The following is a 23,422-nucleotide window of genomic DNA, read 5'->3' on the forward strand; positions in this document are numbered from 1 at the left end:
GGTACCATCTTCCCCATGAGGGCAGGGAGGGAAAGGCTCAACTTTTTCTTTGTTTGGAGTGAAGAAAGTGAAGGGCCTCAGTTGGGTTACATTCAGTGACACCCCAGGGACCCTGGCTGCCTTTTCCATCTCCAATGGTATTAAGGCTCATCCTTACCCGTGGTGTACTTCTGAGGGTCTCAGGAGGTACTGGAGAACCTGCATTTCTAATAGGCTCCCAGTGTCACTGAGATATTTATTGGTTGGTGGGCTACAGAGAGCAGCAGGTTGAAGGCAAAATGGCTCACTAGGACTGTCTGTCTCCATCCCTCCCCTCTCCCCTCCCCCACCCTGCTCCCAGGTTAGGTTCTGATCAACCGCAGGGCCCTGCAGGTCACAGCTGGTCCTGCTGATGACTTTTGCAATGCGCCTAGCTGTTGCTCTGGAGGAAGCCGCTGGGGTGAGTTCCCCACATCCCTTCTTCCTGTTTTGGTATTCAGTTTCTCTCCTGGCCTGTCTTTGCTTTGCCTCCCTCCTCTTTTCCTTCCCTGCATGCCTTCCTCTTTGCCTCGTCATTACTGCAGGAGATTTATTTTTAGAGTCAAGGCCACAGAGTTGCAGATTCGGCAAGGGCCTAAAACAAATCGACAAACGGAAAGTGTTTGTCTTTGAAGCCGGTGTGAATGAGGGGCCTGCTAGCTGGGCCTGTCAATATGCTCTTATCTAGGCTTGTTTTCTGAGTCACCCACGTGGGTTGGCTTTCTTCCTCCTCCCAGATCAGAAAAGAGGTTGAAACACAAGAAGCAACTGAAATCTCATCTCGCCCCTGTGAGATCTTGGCAGATGCAGCTCTTAGCTGACCACCTCCACAGCGCTAGGCATGCCCACAATAGAGGAAAACAGAAATGAGAGAAAGTTGGGCTACATCCGTTTTCTTTGCATCTGTAAGTGAAGCCTTAATGTTGGAGGGCTGGGTGACAGCAACTGGGGTAGGAGGTGGGAGCGGGGAGTGGGAAGGGGGAGGGGAAGGTAGGAGGTGGGAGGTGGAGGGGTGTCAGAGTTTTTCTGAGTCCTGTCCTCAGGAGCTACAGAACCAATGTGCTGGATAAGCCACTTACACCACTGCCCTGATCCTTTGTCCTTTCAAAGGTCCGACTGGTAAAGTTAGCGCTAAATTCTTCCTAGGCTTTCTGCCAAGTAGGTCTTTCTGGCTGGCTACCTCCTGTGCTTCTCCCAAACCTCACAGGGCCAGGAACCATGGCAATCCCTTCCCATCGCTCAGGCCTCCCATGTGCTCCCTGGAACATTAGCCTGCTCAAACTCTACACAAAGAGTTTAGATGTGGCCTTTTTTTGTATTTCAGAGGCCAGTGGATTTCTATGAGTTACAGGCTAGTCTGGTCTACACAATGAGTTTCAGGCCAGCCAGGGCTAGCTACTGTCTTTAAGACACTGTCTTAAAACAACAACAACAACAAACCTGAAAACAAAACAAAAAAAATGAAAACAAATTTGCATTTAGAGTGTGTGCAATACAGGAATTTTGTGGTGTCTCTGAGAACAATGGGGCCTTTCTCAGGAAACTACAGTTCTGAAAACTCCACAGCTATCCAAGACACCCTGAGTCAGTGGCGTTTGGGTTCTTGTCTTGAGAATTTGAAGAGTGAAATCCATAGACGCAGAGGGTGAGTTTTAGAGAGCGGTCTATTTATTATAGATTCTTAGGTGACAATGGGGGTGGGCACATAAGAGCACAGAGCTTGTGTGTAACAGGAAGGGTCCCAGGAAACAGGGCACCATCAAGCTTCTAGTCTGGGGCCTTTTCTAAGGATGGCAGAAACTGGGGTGAGGTGTGGGGAAGGGCATGGTCAGTCTAGCTGTTCCATTCCAGGTGCCCAGGGGCTTCCTCTCAGTTCCAGCCACGTGTTTATGAGGCTGGTGGATGTGGCCGTACCCATTCATTCTTACCAGTATTTCTCTTTCCTTCTTTCCTTCTTTCCCTCTTTCCTTCCTTCCTTCCTTCCTTCCTTCCTTCCTTCCTTCCTTCCTTCCTTCCTCCCTCCCTCCCTCCTTCCCCTCCCCTCCCCTCCCTTCCCTTCCCTTTTCTTCCCCTGCCCCTGTCCCTGTCCCTTCCCCTTCCTTCCTTCCTTCCTTCCTTCCTTCCTTCCTTCCTTCCTTCCTTCCTTCCTGCCTGCCTGCCTGCCTGCCTGCCTGCCAGAGTTTCTCTGTGTGACAATGCTGGCTGTCCTTGAACTCATTCTGTAGACCAGGCTGGCCTCAAACTCACAGGGATCCTCCTGACCCTGCCTCCCAAGTGCTGGGATTAAAGGCACACACCAACACTGACCAGCGACCAGTATTTCTTGAGAACTTATGTTCTGGGCTCGGGTTTAGGCATAAGGATTGAGTGGTGAAGAAGGCAGCCCCTATCCTCAGTATTCTTCCACTCCAGTGGGGAGGCTAGATAGCAAACAAAGCCATGGATGGATGTCTCAGCAGAGCCAAGCAATGGAAAAGCTATGTGGAGCTCTTTAAGGCATGTTGGCTAGGGAAGGGCTTGTTATGTGTGCGTCAGCTGAGGATCATTGCCTTGCTCATACTAAGCAGTTGCTCTACTGTTGAGTTTCATCTCTAGTTTATTTTCTTAGAAATAGGGTCTTGCGAAACAATTTTTAAAATTTTCATGTGTATGAGTGTTTTACCTGCATGTATATTGTTGAGCCACCTGCAGGTAGCACCAGAGGATGCCAAAACAGATCATTGGATCCCCTGAAAGAGGAGTTACCAATGGTTGTGAACCACCATGTAGATGCTAGAGATGGAATCCTGGTTTTAGCATCTGCTCATAACCTCTGAGCCATCTCACCGCATCTCCCCCTGCCTCTGTCCCCTTTGTTTTAAAGCTAGGGTTTCACTGTGATGGCCACACTAGCCTCAAACTCAAGCTCTTCCTGCCTCAGCCTTCCAGGTGGCTAGCATTACAAGTATTCCTGAACCTGCTTGGGAAGAGGTTTGGAGTAGAGACCTAGGCAAGGTGAAGCAGATGGGAGCAGGGAGGAGTGGTCAGGTGGATAGACAAGCTAGTGTAGAGAAGGTTGATATGGGGTCCGTTTAGCAGGCAGGGCCAAGCTGGAAAGGTCTTGTAGGTCATAGTGAAAAGTTTGTCATTTTTTTCTTGAGTATAAATGTTTCATTGTTCTCTTGAGATAAAACCTCTTTATAAAGCTTAGGCTGGCCTAATCTGCTATCTGACCACCTCTACCTCTCAAGTGCTGGGCTTACAAGCATGCCTGGCCAGTGCTGGAGTCGCAACCTTTGGTAGCTGCCAGTTACCGAGAGGACATGTAACAAGTGCCCACTGCAACCTTTCTTCAGATACGCTCAGCTCAGGAACTGTGGTGAGCCACAGCCTCCTGTTTGGAGGGGGGGCTCTGGTTCCAGGCTAGCTCTCTTATCTTTGTCTCCCACAGTGATGTAAGGAGCCTAAGCCATGTACTTCCAATACCATAAAGTTGGCTATGCGTTTCTGTCATCATGGACTGTACTTCTGGAACTGGGTATCAGGAGAAGAGGCCTTGGCTCTCTCTTCATTAGTTTCTGTGAGGGGTTTGGGGATAGCAACACAAACACAACATAGAAAGAGGTCTGCTACTGTAGGGCTCCATAATATTTATTGAATGGATGAATCAAGCCAAGAAGGTTAGTCATCTCGATCTTCCCAAACCTGCTTAGGCGACTTCCTGTTAGCTTTTTGAAGCTGCCCAGAAACCTTTTAATTATATCTTTCCAACATTTTACCATATCACATAAACTAGTTTTTCATATGAAACCAAAAGGTTTTTTTGTTTTGCTTTTTGTTTTTTGTTTTTTGTTTTTCAAAGACAGGGTCTCCCACCAGGCAGTGGTGGCGCACGCCTTTAATCCCAGCACTTAGGAGGTAGAGGCAGGCGGATTTCTGAGTTCGAGGCCAGCCTGGTCTACAGAGTGAGTTCCAGGACAGCCAGGACTACACAGAGAAACCCTGTCTCAAAATATGCCCCCCCCCCAAAAAAAAAGACAGGGTCTCCCTAGCTGACCTGATACTCAATATATAGACCAGGCTGGCCTCAAACTCACAGAGATCCACCTGCTTCTGCTTCTTTAGTGCTGGAATTATAGGTATGTGCCACCACATCCAGCTCAACCCAAAGCCTTTTTACTAGGATAATAGTGTAGCATTGAAATTGGAGCAGGGACATTCTGTTTTCATTCCAGCCATCTGCTTATCCTATTGAGTTTCTAAGACTACATTTCCCAGGATTCTTTGAGGTTAGGTTGGGGCCATGTGACATAGCTGTAGCCTATGGAAAGTGAATAGAAGTGATGTTGAATCATAACTTCTCCCATTTCAGGTCCCTCCATTTCTTCTTTCCATTCTCTTTTGACCTTGCAAGTCCCCTGTTGAAGTTGGTAGTGCCATTTCTAAGAGATAGAAGAAATCTGAAGTTTAGATTAATGAATTATCTTGGGGAAGGCTGTTTTTAGAATTGCTGCTAGGAAGGGGATGTGAGCAAGAAATACACTTTTGCATATGAGGGCTAACTGAAGGACCTTGTATCTCAGGCAGGCTTGTTGACTTCAAATTCAGTAGGGAAGTCGCCTCAGGTGGGGCAGGCTCCATCTGGAAAGCCCCCTTGGGCACTGTTGGTGATGCTGCTAGGAAATAAAGGAGGTCCATTCTTTACCCCAACCCCTTTCCAGAATTTCTCAGAGTCTTTAAGTGAATTTCGTCGCAGCCTTTCTAGCTCCACGAGTCACAGAGCATCAGTGTGGTGTGGGCAAAGGTTGCTGAAAATGGGTAGCCACAGTGTGATCCCTCCATTTCATAAGATGGTGACTTTGAACCAGGAGACCTTGTACTTTCATTGTTCACCAGTCCTTACTCTGAGACAGAAGGTTCAAGTACCCAGTTCTTGCATTATTTATGAGGCTGTACAGTACTGGGGAAAGGACTGGCCTGATGGTTTGGAGCTGTGGATTCTAGACCTATGTCTGTGCCACATGAGAAGGTCATTGTCCCTCTTTCAGCCAGTGTCTTGGTTTGCAAAGTGAAGATGGGGGTAAAAGATGGGAAAAGAGATGAGTTTTGGAGATGGTGTCTAGGCCTAATAGCCTGTAATCCTGCATCTATCTGCATCTCTGATGGCAGGAGAATCCATGTAGTTTTGGAAATGAAACCAAAACATCCACAGGTAGTCTTTGTCTCGAGCCCTGCAGCTAGAGCCAACATTGGGCTGTATCGGTAAGCTTGCAGGGCTGGGAACAAAGATAACCTGTGGATGTGCAGCCTTCCATAGTCCTGGTGGGGACAGAGGCCCAGGGTTGGGTTGCTATAGGAGAAAAAAGGCCCAGGTCAAACATTTGCACTGCCGTTATATTTGTGACCCAGACTGACCATTGCTGTGGAAGGCCAAACCAGGGAGGCCTGGAATGGGGCCAGAGCTGTCACCGTCTGGGCATCTGAGCCCAGGGAGCCCCCGAAGTCAGCTGTCTCTTCAGAATGGAGAGCAGCCAATTCTCACTGTCTCAGCTGCCAGCTGCCACCAAATCACAGCAATGAATCCAAAGCAGCAAAGGCCAGCCTTGGCGCCCTTATCTTCTTCTCTACCTGAAGCCTGTGCTGGGCAGAGCCTGACACACCTGGGGAAGGGAGAGTTGTGCTTCTAACTGTTGGTTGGTTGTGCATCTCTTTAGCACCCAAGGAGGCCTGTGGATCCCTTCACAGACTGGTGGATTTCCAATGCACAAAACAGGATTACAGAGGAGACCAATTAGATTGAAATGTAGTTATCCAAATATTCAAAAGCAACTTTGTGGGGCAGTAATAGATGTGGTTTTTCATTAACACATTAAAGAACAGGATTTAGTGGCAGATCTAATGACTACCGTTGTTTCACACTAGCAAGGTGCAGATGCAATCTTTAAAGATACCAACTCCCAAGTGTTCTGAGGATAGCTGTGGTTTCTGCTGGTGACAGTCACAGGAGGGACCAAACACTGTGCCATGAAATGGAAGGAAGTGCTTGTTTTCAGTTAGAGGTTAGTTATACTGATGACACATTTTCTGTCCCACCCCAACCCCCATCAAGTTCACAGACCCTTGACTACTTTTATGGACCCCCTAGCTACTGAAAACAGGAACACCCTGTTAGGAGACAGGAAGACACTGAGGTATGGCCAGGGACACTGCGCAGTGAACCAGTCCTTGCCTCGTGTTCAGCAGGGCAGGTGGAACTACATCAGGGTTGGCTAATTAGAGCAGAGTGCTGCCTCCCTGCCACCCCGCCTGTGGTAAGCACAGCTAGTTGATGGTGGTGGGAGCCCAGAGATGCAGAACCCTTCTCAGGCCAGCGCTCTAAGCAGCCATCACTAACCGATTGGAGCTGGCACCAAAATGAAACCAATTTGCCATTCCAAGGCTGGAAGCTCTCTAAGGCCTGTTCCAGCATGACATCATATGATTACCCATGATTAAAATATGCTCCCTGCCCACAAGGAACTTCTGAACTGCCAAGTGTCTTAGAGGCCCTCTTGGAGCAAGCAGGGGACCCACATCCACAGAGCTCCTCACCAGGCCTTCAGTCATTTCACAGCCAGGGCATCGATTTTACTTTTCGACTTGTAATTTCCACCTCCTGGATTCCATTATCACTCGCTCAATAGACGACGGCTCGCCATTTCTCTGGCCACGGCTCTGAGACTCATGCATTACTGAGCAGAAGCAGAAGACATTGCCTAAAACACATTACTACCTGGAAGTAATGATTGGGTTTTAACACAGTCAAGACCTTGATGGGTCTGTGGATAAGCAATCACTCCACCTTCCTCCTTCCCCAGACACCCGACTTCCCAGAAGGGATTTTGAATTAACCCCACGTGCTCAAACCTTAAACCTGGGCTAGCTCTGTCTTGCCCAAGACCCTCACATTCATGTGATTGACCCTGCAATTGCAAGCTGTCATCTCTATCCTTTCAGATATACTGTCATTGACTGGTTCTTGGGGGCGGGGAGACCCACATCTGTTCATCCAGGGCTGCTGAAGTAGTCAGGAATGGGTAATGTGGGACAGAAGTTTTTGGCCAGTGGCTCTCAGTATGAAACCTGTGGTCACCAACTCCATAGCCTCATTACCAGGTTAAAAATCTAAGTGTTGGCTCCAGTGAACCAGAACCGGAGTAACCTGGTGTGGCAACTGCTCCTGTAGGGGCATTCTGATGTACTAACATGTTGGAATAGTGGTTGAAGGCTGAAAATGGGGAGGCCCTATGTGAACACATCAGTGCCCTAGACAGTCACCTTTTGGAGGCCTCAGCTGCTTTGCCTATAAAACAGAGGCAATGCTGCCTGCCTGCCTTCCTAGTTTCACAAGATGACCATCAACTAACTAGACTTAACGCAGCTGAGGCCAAACAGAGGCCTGGCTACCCGGAGCCAAGGCGTCACAAATGCATGGTGTTGCCAGGTGGTGGGTATGGTTAGGGAAGGAGAGGGTCCATTTTAAGACTAAACATTGGGACGTTGCTTTGTTCTGAGATAAGCAGGGAATAGCCATTTTCTGTTTTCTGGGGCATGAAGATTGTGGCTCAGCTTGGGGATGCCACCTTCCCTTTGGCTCCCACTGAGCAGCTTTCTGGGGACTTGACTGCCCCATCTAACAGTTTTGAGTATTTAAATCCACCCTCTGCTGCTGTTGTTCTCCTATGACTCATTGTTAACAAAATTTCTAAATCCAGGTCAATTAAAATTCCTGGGTGCGAGCCACTTGGGTGGCAGGGTAAAGGGGATTACAGGATAGTATTCAGTGGCAGTGGCGACCAACAAACAAAGCAAGTAGGGCTGTTTTCATCCCCAGTTACACCCCCTGGGTGTGGGAAAACAAAGACCACAATGGCAGCTCTTGGCAGATGATCAAAGGTTGATCTTTCTTCCCAGTTTGGAGGACCAGGTCCTACAGGCTGAAACAGGGTCTCTTGAGTTGGCTCTCAACCTTCCTAATGTTGTGGCTCTTTAATACAGTTTCTCATGTTGTGGTGAACCCCCAACCATACAATTTTTTTCACTACTACTTCATAACTGTAATTTTGGAATGGTTATGAGTTGCAATGTAAATATCCACAGGTCGAGAATCCCTGTGAAATTTAGCCTTTCTCAGGCAAGCGCAGAAGGCATCCATCTCACCCTTGCACTTGACTACGCCAGCTTTACTTAGGGAAACTGAGATATGCTTGGGACACCATTTAATATTTTTAACAATCCTACCTAGAACATGAGCCATTCCTGTCATAGGTGCAGACCAGAGTCCCAAGGACATATTTATATTTCCAGGAGCAGAGACCTGGACTAAGGACCAGTGAGATGGCACAGCCAATAGGAAGCAATTGCTGCGAAGCCTGATGGCCTGAGATGGATCCCTGGGACCCACACAGTGGAAGGAGATAATCAACTCGAGAGAGTTGTCCTCTGACCTCCACATAATTGCCATAGCATGTGCTCTCTTGCATATGCATACATGCACACAAATAAACACATACACAGAATAATATGTTATTATTATTATTATTATTATTATCACCAGGGACAGAAGAAATAGTGATGGAAATAGTTTGAGTAAGAAAAAGAACAGCCCTTCTAAGAGTGAAGTTGGCTAAAAGCTGGGAAAAATACAAGGCTCACAAGCTCTTAGACCCTGAACACCATGACCTTTTTATATAGGTCTGTTGTGCAGTTACCTGCCTTTTTTCACACTTGGAGAGCTTGCAATTTTCTCCTCTTTGCCCTATGGTTGATGGGTTTCTAGTCTTCTACTGCCATTGGCTTTTTCATGTTTGCCCCGGTGACTCTCCATGCTTTCTTCTCCAGCCACAACCTATTGTGCAAACAAGGAAACTGAGGCACAGAGAATCAAGCAACTTGCCCACATGGTATCAGGGCTGGGGTTTAAAGTCCAGTTTATCCCCAGAGCCCATGTTCTTTATGGACCCACTAAATGAGTCTCCTCCTCCTCTTTTCAGGAAGACCTCATGGGGCAGGAAGAAATCAGCATAAAGGGACTCACTGGAGAAATCTGGTGATCTGTTAAAAGGACTATTTTTTTTTTTCTGAAGAATCACATCTTAAATCCATGTTTTGCCTCCACCCTCCTTTTGGAAAGGAGATTTTGATGTGGTAGAAGAAATTAGAAAATAGAGAATAGCTGGGCATTGGTGGCACATGTCTTAAATTCCAGCACTTGGGAGGCAGGCAGATCTCTGAGTTCAAGGGCAGCTTGGTCTACAGAGTGAGTTCCAGGACAGTCAGGGCTGTTAAGACAGAGAAACCTTGTCTCAAAAAATAAAAACAAACAAAAAAACACAACAAAAATAATATAGAAAATAAAGGTCAACTGTACAGATAATTTTAAAAAATGCTTAAAACAAAGGAAGAAAAAACAAATCCCTCTAACCCCCACCCCCAAACCAAACTATGGTTTCCAAACTAAAAAGACACCAGTTTATATACAAAAAAGTATGGTTGTTAGAATTATTTTATGAAAGAGCTCATCTCAATTGATAAGAAAATATTGTTAAAAAGAAAACATATAAAGATAATCCACAAAAGAACATAACATCTTAATATTGTTGTTTATATCAAGCAAATATAAAATTAAAAATACAATTTTACAGTTACTAATATTATAATATCCAGCATTTGAGACAGCACAGTAAAAACAAATGTGTGTAGAGTTTATGATTATTTAAAACGTGCTGCAATAGCTGGGCATGGTGGCACACACCTGCAATCCCAACACTTGGAAGATAGAAGCAGGAGGATCAGGAATTCAAAGCCAGCCCTGGCTATATGTGTACAATCCCCAAACAAAACCAAGAAAAAGACATGCTGTACATCATCAAGAAAACAAATGAGCCACCTGTGCAGCCAAGAGAGAGAGAGAGAGACAGGCAAACTTTGTGAGTTTGAGGCCAGCCTAGTCTACAGAGCAAGTTCCAGGCCAGATGGAGCTACATAGTGAGACACTGTCTCCCTAAAACAAAAATACAATAACAACAAGCCACACACAAACCCCATCAAGCAACAACATCAAAAAAAAAAAAGTCACAAAACAAGCAAGCAAAACCTGAAAACCACAATAAGATCTGGCTTCAAGCCCAGAGGGTCCAAGAAAAGAAGAGGGAAATGGGAGAGAGAGACTGAGGGAGGGGAAAAAAGAAAGGGAGCAAGCAGAGTAATGGAAGAAAGAAAGCATGGAAGAAGAAAGGAACCGAAGGGAGGGAGGAAAGAAAATTAGAAAGATAGAGGGGAGGGAGGAAGAAAGGGGAACAGAATGAGGGTATGGAGAAATTCCAGTCCTCCTAATTCCTGGTGGAATTCTAACAAGGCATAAATATTATAGAATATAGGGGTTTTTGTTGTTGTTGTTCTTCTTCTTCTTCAAAAAGATAAATACAGACTCACCATGCTGTTCAGGTATATAGCTAAGTCCACACAAAAACTTACACATGGCTCAGCAGTTAAGAGCACTGTCTGCTTTTCCAGAGGATCCAATTTTAATACCCAACACATAACTGGCCGTTCACAATTGTCTGTAAATCCAGTTACTGGGGATACTAGGCTTGGCTTTCCAGAGCCCTGCACTCATATGTACACCCCCACATGTACATAGAATTAAAAATAATAAAAGTAAATCTTTTAAAAAAGTTATATAAATATCCACCAGTGCTGAAACACTGTGGCATGTCCGTTCAAGCACACAAAAGGAATGGCTAATTTGTTCTATTATGTGGATGAAGTTTATAAGCCCTGTGTTAGGGGCTGGGGAGATGGCTTAGCTAGTAAAAGCATTCTTTGAGCAAACATGAAGATGAAGTGGAAATTTCTGGTTTCTTTGGAGATTCAGTTGTGCCATGTGATGTTTTTTCTGGAAACTGTTTTATGAGAGGATGTTTGCTGAGAACAGACACATGGTGTTTTTCTGGAAACTTCCTGGAAAAGGGGCATGTGATGTTTTGCTCAAGCAGACACTTTCAAGGACACATGATGTTTGGAAACAGTGTAAGTATAACAGTGAACAAGGCCGTGGCATTGGTTCACCTTGCCACTCTTTGCTGGTCTTTGGTGGGCTTTGTGGACTCTGGTCTTCACTGATGACCCTGTGACATTGGTTCACCTTGCCACTCTTCACTGATCATCGTTTGTTGTGACTTTGTAAAGAGAAATTCAGCAATTTCTTGTGATATTTCAGTGGCTTCTTGCTGCTTCCAAGGACTGTGGTCAATTGGCAGAGCCTCATGGTTCTTCTGGATTGAACTGCCCTTGCTAATTTGTGAATGGTATTTTCTAGTAGATGGAGCTACCGTTGCTGATGTGTGTGAACTGAATTGCTGCTATCCTGACAATGAAGATGTTTTTGGCCAAAAGTACTCTTTCTAAGCAGGTCTATATTCATCTTTGCCCTATTAACCTTTCCTTTCCACTACCTCTGGTAGGTGATGGGCTAGAAGGGAGGTTAAAGCGTTTAAGAAACTTTAACGTAGGTTTTGAAAAACCTAAGCTTACATGAGGACCTAAGTTGGGATCCCCAGTGCTCATGAAAAAATTGGACCTGGTGGCTAGCTAGCATCTGTAACCCCAGAGCTGGGGGAAGTAAAAACAGGGGATTTGTTGGCTGGTAAACTTAGCCCAAACAACCCACTCCAGATTCAAAGAGAGATCCTGTCTCAAAACTAAGAGAGGAATAGAGAAGTGTTAACTTCTGGCTTCCACACCTGTAGACATGGAACACAGTACCCTATCTACATGAAAGAAACCAGTCAAGAGTCCACATGCTGTGTGATTGCATCTATGTGAAATATTCATAGAAGGCAATCTATTAGAGACAGTAGGTAGACTGTATCAGTCACTCAGAGCTTGGAAGGCAAGTGTATGATGCATGTTGTAGAATTAGGTAATGACAGTGCTGCAAACATTTGTACACTAAATTCATTTATTTTTAAAATTTTAAAGAGAGTCTTACTCTAGGCCTAGGCTTGCCTAGAGTTCATAATTCTCCTACTCCTGTCTCCCAAGTGCTGAGATTACAGACATGTGTCACCATGCCTACTCTAGCTCAATTCCTGTGACCCTCACCAATCTATAACTTTCTCTGAGTGCCTGGGAAATTCTACCCCAAGGGCTTTCAGGCAATGGTCATGGCACATCTTCCAGATAATGATGGAGAGGAGCTACCTCAGCTTCCCATACCTCAACTGTGGAAATGCTGAGGTGTCACTGAGACACTCCAGTGTCTCACTCTGGTGATTTGCCTGGCAATGCTCATCTTCCTGCTGCTTTTTGTCTCTACTCACTACCTGTCTTAGTTCCCTGTTACTGTGATAATAGTCTGACAAAAGCACTGTAAGTGGGGAAGGGTTTATTCTGACTCACAGTTCACAGGAAGAGTCCATCAGGCTGTGAAAATCAAGGCAGCAGGGGGTTGGGGCTGCTGGTCACCTTGCATCCACAATTGGGAAGCAGAATGTGAAGGATGCTTGCTGGTACTCAGCTTACTTTCCCCCTTTTTATCCAGGCCAATCAACAGAATGATGTCACCCACAGTGGTAAGTCTTCCTGCCTTAATTAACCTGACCAAGATACCCCACTCCCAGAATGCCCAGAGGCTTAACTAACCTAGATAATTCCTTACAGGTATGGCTGAATGCTTTTCTTTTAGATGAGCCTATATCCTGTCAAATTGACAAGATAAATCACTGCCCTACTCTTGAATTATTATTATTATTATTATTATTAATCCTTTCTGGGATCTCTTTTGGGAAAGTCCAGTCTAAGACATCTTCTCCTGGTCACTCTTGCTGTACAAACTTGGCTAAGTCATTTGGCCTAGAGCCATTTAGAGGCAAGGTATGTGAAGAAGGTGACTAAGGGCATGACAATGTGTGTGTGTGTGTGTGTGATAGCTCAGTGACATCCAGATTATTAATAATTAGGAATAATTGGAGAGAGGATTTTTTATTAATACTAATGGTGTTGTGTTTTACTTATACTGCACACTTGAGAGGCTCAACTCAAGCCAGACCACAACAGCAGTTTCCAAACAAAATCTGACTAGTTAAGGATCAGAGCCTGATAAAATCCAGAAAGTTGTTCCAGAAGTTGTGGCTCCCTGACAGCCTGGCCCCAGCCCACACTTAGTCACTCCAGAGGATTAGTGGCAGGGTAAATAGGGGCAGGATTGGGATAACATGTGTGCCTGGAGGGACTAGAGATGCAGAGACTGCTTAACACACAAGGCCCAACTTCTAGCCCCAGCATCACACAAATCGGGTATAGTGGCAGATGCCTGTAATCGCAACTCTCAAAAAGTAGAGTCAGGAGGACCAGAAGTTCAGACTTAATCTGCTAGGTAAGTTTGATGTTGGCCTGAGCTAAGTGAGAAAAACAGTTCCTGGAGAGATGGGGGCCCTTCTTTTAGGATCCTGTGTGTTCCCTATGGCCCAAACCCCACAAATGAGGATAACCTGGTCCATCTCTACCCTGGGGGTGGTCACAGTGCTCTAGGACATGGTTGACAGGCCTGGGGGGCTGTGGCTGGACCTTCCATTTGCCGAATGGACTTCATCTTACCTGCGCCTAGCTCAGTCACCTGTCCTGTACCTAGTCATGAGGCTGGGCCAAAGGTAAGACTAGTGGGTGACTTGTACTACTGCTTTCTAGCCCTCTTCCCACCCTGTTAGTTCTGTCCTCACATACACAGCTGACTGACTTCTTTCTTAGGGGACCTCCACCCCACCAATGTGGGTATGTGTGTGTGTGTGTGTGTGTCTGTAAATGAAAAAAAAAAACAGTAAACAAAGTACCTCAGACTGATGCTGGGGCATGGGGGGCTTCTGTCCTGTATGCCTGGCACCTGTTCTCAGGACACTGTCCAAATTCCTGGTACACAGAGGAGAGCTCCAGATGAGTGAGGTGACCGTGAGGAGGGTGTTTCTGAGCTTGTGACATCGGCATCCCGAGTATGGCTGGAGCAGGGCGGGCCTATGAGGAACTCTGAAGCCGCCAAGGCTGCCTTGGCTGCTCCAGGCGCCTCCTGCCTTTCTGCCACATTCTTTTTCTCAGACAAACAGATTCCTTTGCTCACTGGAACAGCCTGGCTGGAGGAACAGCTGTGAAAACAAGCACAAGGAAGCTGATTGGAAGGCTGAGGGGCTGTTTGCCGGGGGTCTGTCTGGGACCACACTCTGTCCCAGCCGCAGTGGATACTCTGGCCCAAACCCAGGAACCCAGGAAGGGGAAGGTAAGTGTTGTTGCTGCCTGCCGGAGACCAGTCCAGCTGCCTGGGTTTCCTCACAGTGGCGGTTCTCAGCTGCTTCCAGGCAGACATGGTCACCTCTGTTCCCTAAGCCCCAACTGGCTGTCAACTGTCTCCAGCCAACTTGGGGGAGAAACTATTCAGAAAAATGGCCTCTGTTCCCTCTGGAGCCCCAAGTCAGCTCTGAGGGCTTCCTCCTGAGCCACCCTGGGGTCCCTTGAAGAAAGCATGGTGGACAGGAGGCAAAGAAGTCAATGGAGGAGTTTGGTTGTACCCTGAGTTTGTAGTCCACATAGACAGAATATTAAATCTGATGATTTTTTTATGGTAGATGGAAAGCCATTTGAGTACCAGAACTTGGGAAGACCCCTAAAGGCAAGGACCAAAATTCAGACAGAGAGAATGACCCATAACCAGCTTGAATAATTGGGCTTCTCCCCTCCTTACTGTGGAATACCGAGGCCAGGGTTTACTTTAGCTTGGGGATGTCGGTCAACGAAGGTCAACAGCTCTAAGCTCTTTAATTTGGTATGTCTCTCCCAGCACCAGGCTATGTGGTAACTAGGAGCCTAGACCTGGTAAAGTCCAAAATGTGTGAGTTTCCTTGGCAACACTCATGAGGCCATTGATCAGTGGGAGTGGGAGGAGGGGCTGCAGCTGAGGGCATAGCCCTTGCTAGGAGGCTCTCCAGTAGCCGAGGAAGACCACCAAGGAGCTGAGAACTCAGGGATGGCTCATGTTTTACCTTGAAGACCTGGGTGGAACAGAGAAGCTGTTACAGGGCAGTGGCAATGTCACCACCTTAAACTTGCGTTCTCTTTGAATGAAGGACCCTGACGGTGCAGCTTTCCTGTCCTTTTGGTCCCCTCCTGGTACCTGACACCCAGTAGGTGTTCACTAATCATCTGAAGACTAACAGAATTCTGGGAAAGCTCAGCCCTTGGCCTCCCTAGGAAGCATGCTCTGTTTCTAAGTTGCCAAGGGGACAGCCCTTTCAATAGACCCTAGATCAGTGGTTCTCAACCTTCCTAGGGCTGTGACCCTTTACTACAGTTCCTCATGTTGTGGTGACCCCAACCATACAATTATTTTCAATGCTACTTCATAACTGTAATTTTGCCCTTGTTATGAATTGTAAGGTAAATATTTGAGATGCAGGATATCCAATAGGTGAGCCCCATAGGGGTTGCGATCCCCAGTTGAGAAACATCACCCTAGATGCTAGAGGGACTCACCATGTCACATGCAGCAGGGCTGGTTAAGGCATTATTTTATTTATAGTTTATACTTATTTATTACAATTATGTGTGTGTGCGCGCGTGTGTGTGTATGTGTGTGCGTGTGTGTGTATGATGTATGTCACTGCACAGCTGGAGAGCAGAGGACAAATTTGGGAGAGTAGGTTCTATCCTTCCACCCTTAGTTCTGTCACATCATCATGCTTGCTTGGCAAGTGTTTTGTTTTGTTTTTTATAATACATCCATTTCACTGGCCCCTGGGCATTCTTTTCCTGTGGATTTCCAGTGAAGTTCAGAGTACCAGGGAGGAGATGCCGGTCAGTGCTCACCAGGAAATCACCCCTGGATGCTCCATTGTGTCCGATTAGCCTGCATTGGAATCTACTGGGAGAAAATAGAGTTATAACCATCAGTTGTCTGCAGCTTTGTCCATTTTTAAAGTTCTTACTTAGAGGGTCCAGAGGAACAGGAGGAATGGGAAGAGGGCCCGATTCACTGTCTTGCTAGAACTGTTTAAGATAAGGATGCAGGAGCTCAGGGAGGTGGTTTTAATCTCCTACTCTGGGACCTGGGAGGGAAGTGGGTACCAGAAGTGAGCTGTGCCTTACCTTGGGTGGCAGTATATTAATTAGCCTTTGAGATTTTCATTGGGAGATCTGGGGAGTGAATATCATAGTTTGGAAGAAGTATCCCCAAATCATCTGCTGGGCTTCACTGTGGAAAGAAATCCTACTGAGTGGCATGGTGTACTGAACGGAACTGCCCTTGGGGTTAGCAATGGTGCTAGGTAGTTCCCTGGATGCCCCTACAGTAGAGATTGTGAAAGGTAGCCATGGTGCCAGCTGGTGGGTGCAGATCAGGGTTCAGTTAGGGGGCATCACAGCCTCTTCAAAGGTCCCACTGTACTCAGAGAACACCAGCTACTCATTAATGAGTATTAATATTATTCTAGGGGCGACCAAGACACTCACTCTACTTCAGAGAGCTGGAAACTTCCAGGAGTCCTGTTGGTGATGGAGGATGGGGCCAGTGTTTGAAGACTTAATTCTTTTCCTCTAGAAAACACATACGCTCTCATCGTTCAGAGTGTGAGAAGTTGAGCAGCAGCCTGCACATAGGCATGTGGCTCTGTTTGATATGCCCTGCCTCATCCATCCTACGAGCAGAGACAGCACCTGCAACATCTGCATTGGTTTTGTTTGCTTTTGAGACAGAGTTTAGGTGTGTATCTAAGACTGGTCTCAAACTTTGTATGTAGCTCTAACCTTCCTCCCTATCTTTCTGCCTATCACACAGGGATGCACTTTAACAAGTTCCTCTGGGAAACCCTGGCATAGGTTCTGTCAGCCGCCCTGACACATTCCAGTACTGTTTTTACAGAAGAGAGGGCCAGTAGGGTAGACATTTGAGAAAGTGTGGACATTTGTCTCAAGGACAGTTTAAACCAGTGTTTCCCAACCTGTGGGTCAAGATCTCTACAGGGGTCACATGTCAGATTTCTGCATATCAGATATTTACATTATGACCCATAACAGAAGCAAAGTTACAGTTATGAGGTAGCAACAAAATAATCTTGTGATTGGGGTTCACCTCAACATGAGGCCTAGCACCCGTAGCAGAACCCAACCTTTTTTCTTGTGCTGGCATGGAACTCAGAGCCAGGGCATGCTAGGCCTCTGGTAGAGCTACATTCAGAAGCTACATGCCTTGACCTTGGCTTTTTGCCACAGCTACTCAAAGTGTACTCTGGGTGCTAGTGCCAGTCCACGGTCTGCCTGGCACCTGTCCTCAGTGAGCTAAGTCCAGAAATTAGGAACAAGTGTTTGGAAACTTTCATAGCATGTTGACAGAGGATTCAGATGGCTGCTAAATTTAATAATAAAGATCTGGGCTTGTATTTCATACATTGTTTCTTTTCATTTCCTATTCCTAGCAAGTCATTTTTTTATTGTATCTGCCTGGGATAGATTGAAATTAAATACCCCCCACGCCCCACACGACTAGCCCTGCATCTGAAGCTGGTTTAAGGAGTTCTGTTTGAGGGCCAGGGAAAAGGCTCATCTGGCAATGGCCCCTGCTACCAAGCCTGATGACCTGAGTTCGATCCCTGGGTAGAAGAAGAGAATTGATTGCAGAAAGCTGCCCTCCCTCCACATGCATGGCACACATATACACACAAAGTCAATATAATAAAAAATTAAAACCACTTCTCAAGTTTGGGTCATTTCAAGTCCAGAAGAAATTTGAAAGTCAGGGAACAGCCAAGGCTTGCCTAACTACCATAGAGGAAGTGGGAGTGCAGGGCGGGGGAGGGAGCTGTGCTTCAGGCCAAGGTATTCCATCTCTCAGGCCTCAGCTGGGTCACTTGCAAGTGAGGCACACCCAGATCACCTCCTGCCTCCCTACCTGCAAGGAGAACACTATCTTAGGCAGAAATGTCCCGGCACTAGCAGCGCCTTTCTTCTCTCCCCGCCCAACCTGGCTCGCTCTCATCTGGCAAAAGAACAAGCCATTTCTTTTTATGAGCCTGCAAACCTCCTGCCTCCCCAGCCTCCCAGCTGGCCAGGCGCCAGGCTGGGCCTGACACACAGGCTGACATCCCTACCCAGACCTTGGGCCCTTGCTGTTCTGAATTCTGGCGCGTCTTATTCACTGCGCCTCGGCGGCAGCTCCAAGAAAGAATTGGAAAGAATCAAGGCCTAGATCCTCCTAGGGACCTGCTGGTAGCCATCTATCAGCGGGGTTGCATTCTGGCCTCCTTTTTCTGCTGCCTCTAATCCAGCAGAGCAGGCTGCAGGCATCCAATGGGGAACCACTGAGCCAAGAATGACGATTCAGAGTCCCCTTCCCCAAGGTAGTGTGTAAATGAGATGTGTAAATGTCCCCAAGTCCTTCCCCACAGCGCTGTTGATTTCTGTGTGAGGATGTGTGAGGAAGACCAGAGAGGGAGGCCACACATTGCTCAGGGACTCTCGGACCACCCGGCCTCTCTGAGACATGCGCCCTGTCCACCTGCAGTGCACACCCCCTCCGACATCGTCCCCCCCACCCCCACCCCGCCCCCGGGTGTCTGGAGGCGGCCTGTCAGATTAGCCCTGCGGCTGGCCTCCTGTTTAATGAGTGTGGCGCCTGGTGTGCGGCTCAGCCCCTGCTTGTTTAGACAGCCTTGTAGGCTGTGCCACGCGTCCCCTGCACCAGGCTGAGAAGGGGTGTCCCCTGCAGAAAGCCAGCTCCTTATTCTTTCCCACCCGAGCCTGGCTGCTCCTGCTAGGGTCAAAAAGGTCTTGGCAAGGGTCTGTTGAGGCCTGGAGTGCCTTATTTCCTCAGAGACTGAGGCTGGCCTAGGGGATGATGGGTGGTGGGCGACACTGGGAAATGCAAACTGGAGGCAGCAGGGCAATAGCCTGGCACACTGCTGAGTTAGCCTCCCTGGGATCCATCCTTTGATTGCTTTTTGACAGGACCGTTAAAGGAGCCATTTGATCAGCATTGGATGGGTTTCTTGTTCTCAGTCTGGGGGACCCAGTGGATTCCTTAAGACAGACATTCCCCTCCCTGCTCGAGGGCGCCCCAAACAGAATCTTATGTATTCCAGGCAAGGCTCCAATTCCCTGTGTAGCTAAGGTTGCACTTCTGACCTTCCCGCCTCCACAGCCACACAGTGCTGGGATTACAGGTGTGTTCCACCACTGGGCCTTCCGCGATGCTGGGACGGAGCCTAGGGCTTTGTGTATGTGAGGCAAGCATTCTACCGACTGAGCTGGCTCCCCAGCCCTGAGCTAGGAAGATTTTTTGAGTCCTAATTTCTCTGCCATCTGGAAGCCAGGGCTTTTGTAGGCCCCTTGCAGGCATATCTGTTTCTCACGCTGTCCCTTCATCCAATATTCATGTCCCACCCAAGGGCCAGAGAAGACAACATTTATTTTTATTTTATTGTATGAAGTTTAAAACAATTTTTTATTATATTTTATGAAGTTCTGATTTTGAAGTAGTTTCAGACTAGAAAAGCTGCAAAAATAAGTGCCAAGAGTTTCTGTGCCCCCTGGATTCAGAGTCTTCGGGTGTCAGGCATTTTGAGCAATTTGCAGGCGATCTATCTCTGTCTCCCTTCCCACCTCCTTCCGCGACAGAATTTCCCTGAAACCTTTGACATTAAGTCAGCTGATAAGATGCACATTTGTTTCAAAATGTTTCAGTGTGTACTATCTAAAAACAACACCCCTCCCTGTTTTGTTTGTTTGTTTGTTTGATTGTTTTTCAAGACAGGGTTCCTCTGTGTAGCCTTGGCTGTCCTGGAACTCACTCTGTAGACCAGGCTGGCCACCAACTCATAGAGATCTGCCTACCTCTACATCTCAAGTGCTGGGATTAAAGGTGTGCCCTACTGCACCGCAGCCTCAGGACTTTTCTCTTACAAAAGCAGTTGGGCTGGTGAGAAGGTAGAAGTGAAGGCACTTGCCCGAGTTTCACCCCCAGAACCCACATAAAGGTGGAAGGGACAGAACCGACTCCACACAGTTGTCCTCTGACTTCCATACATGTGCTCTGGTAAAAGTCTCCCCTTCTTACCTCATACACACATGCACACTAATCATAATACAATAATATAAAATTTGGGATTGAGGATATGGCTTAGTTAGGAGAATGCATAAAATCCTGGTTTGATCCACAACACTACATACATAGTATTAAATATGGTAGGGTACACCCATAATCATAGCATTGGTGAGTTGGAACTAAGAAGCTAGCCCTTAAATTTGAGACCTTGACTCAGAAAAAGAAAGGCAGTATAGAGGATGGAGATATAGCCCAGTAGTGGAGACCAGGACCTGCTTCCATTCCTAACATTACACAGATAACCCAAAACCACAGTACAGTTCATCAAAATTGGGAAATTGACACTAATCTAACACTATTACCTGATCCACACATCTTGTTAAAATCTTCTCAAGTGCCCCAGGAGGGTCCTTTAGAAGACAAAAATAAAGGAAGACAAGTTTCTGGCCCAGGATCCAATCCAGAGTCACATGTTGGATACAGTCATGGTCTTCGCTTCTTTAAGCTGTCACATTTCTCTGTGTGTCTTCTTTCCGTGACAGGAGGACTTTTGGAGCACCAGCTGCTTGTTTTTCAGATTGCCCCATTGTTTGGCTTTTTCTGGTGTTCATGACTAACTGATTCTGTTTCTGGATGTTGGGCAAAAGTACCACTCCAAGGATGCATGTCCTCTGTGCATGCAGCAGGGACACATACACGTCCACTTGCTCTGCCATTGGTGATGTATCTGCCCACTTTGCTAAGGGAGGTCTTAGTTCTGTCTGTGGTTTCTTTTGTACTAATGTATAATCAAGAAGAGAACACATTTTTGACAAGCTTACCTCTTCTTTCTGAGCCCAGTTGAAACGCCACCTCATTAACCTGCCTCAGGCCTTTCGTATCAGCTGTACCTTCTGCCCGGAATGTTCTTCCATTCAAATGGCATTTCAGACTTTTTAATGTCCTACAAATCTCAGCCTACAGGTCACTCAAGCAAGCTTCCTGGTGGTGGGGCCAGCCCCAGCAGCCTGTTTTGGTTCTTAACCATGGCTCTTGCTACCATCTGGTATTTGCCAATTTGTTATTTTTGCCCAGAAGAAGAAAGTCCGCACCTCACCTACCTTGCTCAGTGTAGTGCCTGTGTACCCAGCATAGCCTACAGCTGTGAAATGAAGGCTGGTAGAGTTAAAGGCTTGCTAAGTAACTCATGGCAGGCTGAGGTCCTAACTCAGAAGTCTTGGAGTCTTGCCAGAATGTCTGCTGGCTGCAGCTAGCTCTGCTGGGCTCCTGCTCAAATAGGGCAGATGGCTGCATAGCAGCTAAAGCATTCTGTATGACCCTCTTAAGTATGTGTGTGTGTGTGTGTGTGTATGTGTGTGTGTATGTGTGTGTGTATGTGTGTTATTTATGTGTGTATTTGTGTGTGTGTATACAGAAAATGGCCAGAAGGCATGATGAGACAGGATAGAGGGAAGTGACAGGTTTTGAGCCCTGAAATATATATAAATCATCTTCACATCTTCCTTTTTCCTCCCTTCCTTCCTCGGTCTCTCCTTTTTCTCTTTCCAATGTTGCTGCTTTTGAGTATTATATATATTTTTGTGGATGTTGGCAGCTGCATAGCAGCAGGTAACTAGCAGGATAGCAAGACTATGAGAATGGAAGTGGCTGGGTGTGCTGAGATGAAAGAGAAGGCCAGGGCACAGAGGAAATTAGCCTTCCCCATGTCGCCAGCTGTCCCATCCCCTCTGTACAGCTCTTTAAAGGATTGTTTAGCTCCTGTGCACTTGGGGGTGGGGGTGCCTGAGTAGGAGCATGTGCCTGACCCCAGGGCTGTAAGGCAGGGCAAGGATAGGGCTTTCCTCCTGTGTTGCTAGAGTGCCCTAGATGACAGCTGTTCCCAGTGCTACTGAAAATGAGTTGGCCATGGTCTGAGCGCTCCCTATGTCACCTGATTTTTGTATTTAAGTTTCTTATTTATTTTGTGTGTATGCATATGTACAGGTGCATGTGTCTTCGTGTATTTGTGTGGAGACTAGAGGAGGGTGCCAGGTGTTCTGTTCTGTCACTTTCTGCCTTAGTCCTTTGGAACAGGATCTCTCACTGAACCTGAAGCTAGGATGGTGGCCAGAAAGATCCAGCAATTCTCCTGGGGGCTACCAGCACACATTCAGTTTTACCCATTGTTTTAAAATGTGGGTGTTGACATTTAAACTCAGATCCTCATACTTTTCAGTAAGCATTCTTATTCATAGAACCATTTGTGTGTGTGTGTGTGTGTGTGTGTGTGTGTGTGTGTGTGAGAGAGAGAGAGAGAGAGAGAGAGAGAGAGAGAGAGAGACTGGCCTGAAACTCGCAGAGATCCACCTGCCTCTGCTGCCAGAGTGCTGGAATCTAAAGGGACGTGCCACTGCCACCATGCCTCTTCCCTGGCCTCAGATTTAATTTTGAGAGCCCTCCTGGAAATGTAAGGGCCCACCTTGGTAATGCTACCAGGTTTTATGGCAATGAAGTAAGGCCCTCTCTGCTAGACCTTTATGTGTAAAGGTGACTTTTTATGTGTAAGATGAGGAGTGAGCACTGTCCCGATGGTTCCTCGGTCTGGAATTATCAGAGTCTGACGGCCATTGTTGCACAAGTGAACCTATGTGCTCATGGTATCTAATAACAGCTTCTGGACAAGGTCATTGTGGCAGCTGGTTCCCTCGACCTTGACCTTTCCTACTTAGGGCATTCTTTCTTTCTCTTAAACTATTTGCGTGTTGTGTGTGTGTGTGTGTGTGTGCGCATGTGTGCACGCACAGGAGTGTGGGTGCTCAAAGGCTTAAGATCCTCTTGAGCTGGAGTTATAGGCAGTAATGAGCCACCTAATGTGGGTGCTGAGAATTGAGCTCAGGTCCTCTGGAAGAGCAGCCCATCCATAAGCTCTGACTATCTCTCTAATCCCTTCTGCGCTCTTTTTTTATATCATTTATTTTTTATTAGATATTTTTCTTCATTTATATTTCAAATGCTATCCCCAAAGTCCCCCATACCCTCCCACCCCCACTCCCCTACCCACCCACTCCCACTTCTTGGCCCTGGCATTCCCCTGTACTGGGGCATATAAAGTTTGCAATACCAAGGGGACTCTCTTCCTAATGATGGCTGACTAGGCCATCTTCTGCTACATACGCAGCTAGAGACATGAGCTCTGGGTATACTGGTTAGTTCATATTGTTGTTCCACCTATAGGGTTGCAGACCCCTTCAGCTCCTTGGGTACTTTCTCTAGCTCCTCCATTGGGGGGGCCCTGTGATCCATCCAATAGCTGACTGTGAGCATCCA

General features: G+C 46.9%; 1 long non-coding RNA gene across 1 annotated transcript; it reads left to right on the forward strand.

Moving 5' to 3' along the window:
* The first annotated feature begins 851 nt into the window (after positions 1-851).
* Positions 852-17,410, forward strand: LOC147004847 (uncharacterized). Its single transcript, XR_015047112.1, has 4 exons — positions 852-923; positions 12,581-12,611; positions 14,128-14,305; positions 16,512-17,410. It is a non-coding gene; the product is annotated as an uncharacterized LOC147004847 (long non-coding RNA).
* Positions 17,411-23,422: the final 6,012 nt, after the last annotated feature.

The sequence above is a fragment of the Mus caroli genome, unplaced genomic scaffold (assembly GCF_978045245.1).
Source record: "Mus caroli unplaced genomic scaffold, Mus_caroli_1 scaffold_5, whole genome shotgun sequence".
NCBI lineage: Eukaryota > Metazoa > Chordata > Mammalia > Rodentia > Muridae > Mus > Mus caroli.